Raw genomic sequence first — 7,527 nt, forward strand, 5'->3', positions numbered from 1 at the left:
AAAGGTCAAACCCAAAGGATTAGTACTGATTTAACTAAATTAATAACCAAGAAAATAACAAAATCAAATAAAGGGTGATTTGAGTAAATTGATGAACTAAGTTAACAGAAATAACAAAATCAAAATTGAAGTTGAATATAATAAATAAAGAAGATTTCATCTAAGGGGTTCTCAGGCAAGGAATTCAATTAGTCTTGATCATTGACAAATAAAATAAACTCTTATACACATACCAGACTGGTTTGTAGTATTCTTCCTTAGTATTAAACTGGTCAAGCACATCAAATAACTAGTTCCTAATCAATAAATAATCCAGCCTCAGCGATCAAGATTCAATCTATTAACAGTCTTATGAATTAGAAAAACCCGACCTTAGCCAACTGACACTCAGTGTAGACGATTCAGAAGCTAAGTTACTTGTTCATTCGACTCAAATAAATCCAATTACTTTTGTATTAATTTCACATGAAAGACAATCTCAGGTTGTCAAATCTGAATCTATTCTTTCAAATACAAAACTAACTTAATTTATATTATCGATTGCTAGTATGATTGGTTCGTTTAGGTAAAACTCTAACTTTACCAATTCAGCTGTATACAATCAAATTCAAAGAACGACCTGCAGTTATCATTCAAAGTATGAATAATCAATTGAGAATAAATCCTTAAAATGCAATAAACAAATACGTAAGTGGTAAGATTTGTAATAAGAATTAAAGCACAACAGTCTCACAATAATGAAGAAAACCTCATTTGAATTAACCCTTAACCGAATATAGAAGTTTAGCTATGAATAGCCATAGAAGAATGCATGGTTTCTCTTCACGAGAGAAACCCCAAAAGAAGAAGTCGACAAAACAAAACTAAAAACTGAATGAAAATTGAATTCCTATTAGAGATAGATTCTCCCTTATTTATAGGAATTCTCCAACCCTAATTACGAGATAAATCCTAGCTAATTATAAACAATAAATATTCTAACGTCCTAATACTACTTGACTTCTTCCTTCCTGATTTGTAGGCTCAAAACTCCTTAATAAACATCTGAAAACATGATGGATTTGAACAGATTCGCACTTGATATATTTGGAAAGATTTCTGCCCGTCTTCTTCTTAGTCTTGGGCAAGACTAACTCCCAGTTTTGACTTCAGATCTTTAAAACAGTTCTAGATTTTATCTTCAGTCAAAATAGCTTCAAATAGCCCCAATTCAACTCATTTCTTCATAATTAGTCCCTATAGAGGTATAATACACAAAACAAGCATAATATCCCAAATAGTAACCAAATCACCTAAACAATTTATCACTAAAGTGGGGATTTTACTGCTAAAATACACACTTATCAGTGGGTATGTCAGTATGAAAGAAATAGAGATGCATATAATTTGTTTTGAATTTAAAGTCAGCACAACAGGGTTCACAAAAAGAACACAAATATAAAGGTTCAAAAAAACAAAAGCTATCCTAGTCAATACACGTTAAGTTACTTTTGTTTGCCCTTGCCCTTGTGTTGCGACTGACTAACTGAGGCTTGCTGAGTTCTTGGGGCTTGTTCTTTCTCCCCCGTTTTGCCATCATCAGGTTTGGGAATGAAGGTGGCTTCAATTGCAGCTTGAGTGAGGCGCTGAGAAAAAGCCTTTAGCTTTCTTGTGCTTTCATTCATTCCGTTGAAGATTGGAACACCATCATCCACAATGGATCGAGGAATTCCGATAGATGCAGCACTCAGCATACTTAAAACAGCGGCTTGAGACTTGCCAATCCAGTGCACGGTTTCAGTGAGCATGGCAAAAGCTTGATGAAACATCTTTAGCAAAGAGGAATCATAATACTCACGTTGTTCGTTGATTTGGCGCACATTGCTGAAAGTTGCTCGAGAATACTTCAGAATCTCGTTGGTCTTAAGCTCGTCAGTGGCCATCTCTTGCCTGTTTAAGTTCAACAGACGTACAGCCTCGCTAATTTGCTCAATGGAGCATTAAGAGGAGTTGGAAAGCTGGTGATTGGTTTTCTCTTGCTCAGTGTGAAGCTGGCTGAAGAGATTATGTACTTCGGCAGAAGTGGCATATGATGAGTTCGCAGCTGACAGTTGATGAAACTCCCTTTGTAGTGAGTTTATATGGTTGACCATGGTCAGCTGGAGTTCGGCCAGCTTTATAATAGAGTCCTTCCTGGGCTGTTGAGATTGTAGTGTAGTCATGACACTCAGAAGATCCTTCATACCTTTTATCTCAGTGAGAAGTTGAGTGACAGGCGAGAATGGAGTTGTCTCAACAGTGTTAAATTCAGCGGCATTGGTACTTGATTGATGGAGGTCCTGGATGAGAGCTTGAGCTGAGTCAACAATTCTGCGACCAGACTCAGGCGCAATGAGGTAGCTAAAGGATCCATCTTGTGTTGGCCCAGATGTCGAAGGAGGAGTAGAACCGAATAAGGGCAGCGTTTTGTTCTGCTCGTCATTGGAAAGCCCAGCATAGTCAGCGGCTGGCCTAAAATTTGGATTGTCAATTGAAACTGACTGAATCTGATTCTGCTCATTGAGTTGGGGAAGTGGAGGATCAGCAGAAAGAGTTGATTGCTCAGTGTCAGGCTGAAGCTGACTAGGTGATGGAATGTTAGGAAGTTTAGTGTCCACCTGAGCGGGAAATTCCTTAGCTTGCTCAACAGTTTGAGGAGCGGAATCTTCGAGCACTTGCTCGACATTAGTTTGGTTGGCGGAGGCATTTAAGTCAGCATGTTCCTTTGGAGAAACATAGGCTTGATTTTCTAGTTGCCCTTGTTGAGACTCAGGAGGGATTGAGAAGTATTTAAGTTGGACATCTGTAAGATCGGGAATCTCATCCCTCAGCGGTGAGTCACCCATGATGTCAATGACGGGTGTTTTGAAGGCTTTCTTCTTTCTTAGTCTCCTAAGCTTCGGAGGAGTTGGGTCACACGGAATAGACTCAATGGAGTCAGTGGGTGAGGCATCCCTTTGAACAACAGGAACATTTTCTTGGTTCTCGGTTTCTTCTTCATCAACCAACTCAGTGTTGATTGGTTCAAGATGCTCATCATCTGCTGGTTCCTCAGTGTCATCCTGACCACTTTCTTCTTCTTCAGACTCATCATCCAGTTCTTCTTCTTCTAACTGGTCATCCAACTCTTCCTCAACAAACTGACCACCCAATTGGTCTTGGTCTTGTTCTTCCTCAATCCCTTGACTCTATGCATAGTGTGAGTTAGGAGGAACGACGATATCTGTTGGCATGGCCTCAATAGGTCTTAACTCAAAGTTGAGCTTCTTCCTCTTCCTTAATGGTTGGTCAACAACCTCTCTTTCTTCTATCTCAGGCTCAACTTTCCTAGGTCTTTTCTCAGCTGACCTAGATCCACCCGGACTTTGCTGAGTTTACGGCTTTGTTCCTTTACATACAACTTTGATCCTCTTTGGGGTAGAGGCAGCTCCTTTAGATGTGCTCTGGACAGCCTTCCTCTTTCTTTGAGTTCTACCCTTTCGAGTCACTGCCCCCTCAGCGGTCTGGACATCTTCCCCTTTTCCTTCCTTCGCCACAATTGGTAGGTCATATGCCAAAACAAATAGGGCAGCAGCTGTAATTTCGGTTCCCTGAACTTGGATTTCCGAAACCGTGTCCACTTTGTGATCCTAAAGGATTCGAGTGATGAAGGAGCCCAGCCTAAGGGTTCCTATACTTCATAGAAACACACCGATTATGAAGCCATGAATATTTATCGGTGTGTAGGTCAGCATGTGCCATATGAAACACTGCTCGAAGTTGGTTGCTGAGTTGGTGCAGTTGATTTTAGGGTAGAGGAAATTTGTCAGTATGTAATGGGCCATCTTTTGATGCTGACCCATGGAAGTGCTTGAAATTTCACCTACATGACCCTCAGGGTTGCAGAAGGTCTGAACTTAGTCGGTTTTCGTATGGTCACCAGATTTACGAAGTATAGCTCCTTCGTTTTTCAGCTTGAACAGTGAGGCTAGATATGCTGGGTTGATGGAGATGTTCTTTCCTCGAACATGAGTCGCTAGGTAGTTCCTGTTATCATTGGCGACTTTCAGGTTGGCGTAGAATTCTCGTACCAACTCAGGGTAAGTGGGATCCCGAACTGAGAATAGCTCGGTCCAGCCATTGTTCTTGATCCACTCATAGAAAGGCTGCTCGGTATCCACGAATCCTTGTGAGAACCACCGCGAGTGGTCAATCTTCCACCCCCTCACACTCTCGAAGACTTGAGTGTAGGTGCATTGTACTACTTTCTTACCCTTGTCCTTTTGCTGCTGTTTCCCTTTGGAAGAGGTGGCTTGGACAGCTTAGTGTTGTTTCAGTTGAGTAATATTTCAGTTTAGTGATGTTTCAGTTTAGTGATGTTTCAAGTTAGTAATGTTTCAGTTCAGTGATATTTCAGTTCAATGATATTTCAGTTATGTGATGTTTCAGTTCAGTAATTTTTTAGTTTAGTGATGTTTCAGTAATGTTTCAGTTGAGCAATGATTTAGTTCAGTGGTGTTTCAGTTTAGTGTTGTTTCAGTTCAGTGTTGTTTCAGTTAGTAATGTTTCAATTCAGTAATGTTCCGGTTTGTAATGTTTCAGTTCAGTAATATTTTAGTTAAGTGATGTTTGAGTTCAGCAATATTTCAGTTTAGTAATGTTTAAGTACAGTGATGTTTTAGTTTAGTGATGTTTCAGTTCAGTAATGTTTTAGTAACATAATTTAATGTGACGTAACTTAACTTAACGTGACGTAACATAATGTAAAGTTACTTAACGATACCTAACAATATAACTTAACGTGATGTTAATAAATACAAGCTCAATTTATAACTCATTAGCTTTGTAAACTCAATTTATAAATCCTTAAAATTGGAAGCTCAATTTGTAAATCCTTAGATTTCTTTTATTTGTTAAACTTTTATTTATTTATAAATAATCATTGAGCTCACAATCCCTAACGTAAAGTAACCTAACATAACGTAACGTAACGTAACATAAATTGTATCTAAAAATAGAAGATTTACATAAGTTCAAAGGTTTTACATGAAAGTAACATTTTTCATGAAAGTTAGTGATTTTGTTTTTGTAAAATAACAACTTACATAAAGTAACGCAACTTAATGTGACGTAATGTAATGGAACTTAATATGACGTAACGTAACGTAACGTAACGTAGCATAACATAACGTGACGTGACGTGACGTGACATGACGTGACGTGACGTGACATGACATGACGTGACGTGACATGACGTGACATGACGTGACGTAACGTAACGTAATAATTATAAGCTCAATTTATAAATCCTTAGATGTAATATAACGTAATGTAACGTAACTTAATGCGACGTAAATAACATAACGTAATATGACGTAACGTAACATAACGTAATGTGACATAACGTAACATAAATTAACATGACCACTTAACTTCACACTTTTTAACATCTGTGGCCACTCAATGGCTGAACACGACCATTAACGATCTAAAAATAAAAAATTCTAAGGATTAATGATATTATAAGCAACTTTAATTTTTAAAAAATTTCGTTTTGAGACCATTTAGATGTTGTTTGGTTAGGACAGAGAGTGGATTTTTAGAGAGAGAAATATCCAAAAATTGTGATTTTGAAAAATAAAAAATGTGGTTTCATTTCCATAAAAAAAAAATGTGGTTTCATGGTAAATATCGTTCCGAACAACTTTAATTCTTGTATATTTTCATTTTGAGTAAATAATCGAATAAATATTTACGATTTGAATAATTTACTTAATTGGATTAAAAAAAATTAAAAGCATAACATAAATTTTGTCCTAATTTTAATTGGAGAATATATCATGAGGATCATACTGAAAATTACGTGAAATAGACCGAATCAAAGAACTTTAAGAATTATAAGTATTTGAGATCGAGATTTGAGAGTTTGTATTTTCGGTATTTTGAGAATTTACAACGTAAAAATAATACTCGCTCCGGTTTCAAATAAGTGTCGTCTTAGAGTTTTTCACACAAATTAAGAAACACAATTAATATGCACTTAAATTAATAAATTTACATGGATTAACTAAATAAAAATTCTCTCTCCTATAATGGTTGGAGAAAAAACTTTGAAAACTTAAAAAACACATAAATCAAGACAAAAGTTGAATGTTTAGACCAAAAAACTATACTAAATTTTATTGAAAAACGAAAACGACACTTAAAAAAGAACAAAAACAATTATCTAAAATGACACTCATTTGAAACCGGAGGGAGTATAATTTAGAGATAAGATACCAAAATAGGTTTTTGGGGAAGTATCAATTTACGCTCCACGTACAAAATAGCACCAATATAGGCATAACGTTTAAAAAACGGCACCAATTTAGGCCTCGATAATGGAACGAGACACATCATTGATATTACTATGTTAAGTTCTGTCAATTGTACATGGAAGGAGAAATCAGAACTTAATAGAGTAATATAAATGACGTGTCCAATTTGTTATCGAGGCCTAAATTGATACTCCCTCGGTTTCATATTACATGTCTTTTAAGGGAGTTATACAGAATTTAAGGATATTAGAAGAAAGACATTGTTGCCCCTTATTTATTGATTCCAATATTTATTTATTCTACAATAAGTCCATTATTCTAATTACTTTCCGTAAACCCGCGTTTTATAGCAGAAAAAAGGATGACTTAACGTGTACTGATCTTATACAATGATATGTAATATGAAACAAAAAGAATTTCTAGAAAGACATGTAATATAAAATGGAGGTAGTACCATTTTTTAAACGTTAAGCCTATATTTGTGCTATTTTGTACGTTAAGCCTAAATTAATACTTCCCAACAGTGATAGACCTATTTTAGTACCTTATCCCTATAATTTATTAACAAAAGTGTAATGTTATTAATACCAATTTTTTTTTTATTAAAGTTGGAATTGAATTTAAAAGAATTTTGAATTGGAATGAAAAACATTTAAAACAAATTCTCCAAATAAATGCAAAGCCTTTATGTCAACAAGCATTAAACTCATTTTAAGAAATAAATTGAAAGCATTTAAAATCACGGAAAGCAACAGTATTGAAAAGCAAAAAAGTTAATTTCATGAATGAAAAGCATTTAAAACGAAAACAGCAAATTTTCTCATCAAATTGCACGTAAACTTTTGTCTCATCAAATTTTCTCATCAAAAGGTCTCACTAAACTTTTCAAAATTACAAATTGGTCCTAGAAGCAACCATTAGAGTTGCTCTTGTTGACCCACCTATTAACCCACCTATTAAAAGAATTAATTAGAAATTAGCATAAACAGAAGTGATTAGTTAATACTTCAACGTAAACAGAAGTAATTAATTAAGTCCAATTAGAGAACAAAGCCTCATAAATCTCAGTAAAAACTTCAACAATAATCCTATGATGATGGTCAGAGTTCAAAGATAAAAAAACAATGCAAAAGCTGTTCTAGATCACACGCTGCAAATATCTGCTTTTCAACTATCGATTTCCACCATTGATGTTCTGAAATCATTATATAGA

This window comes from Euphorbia lathyris, chromosome 6, assembly GCF_963576675.1.
Source record: "Euphorbia lathyris chromosome 6, ddEupLath1.1, whole genome shotgun sequence".
Taxonomy (NCBI): Eukaryota; Viridiplantae; Streptophyta; class Magnoliopsida; order Malpighiales; family Euphorbiaceae; genus Euphorbia; species Euphorbia lathyris.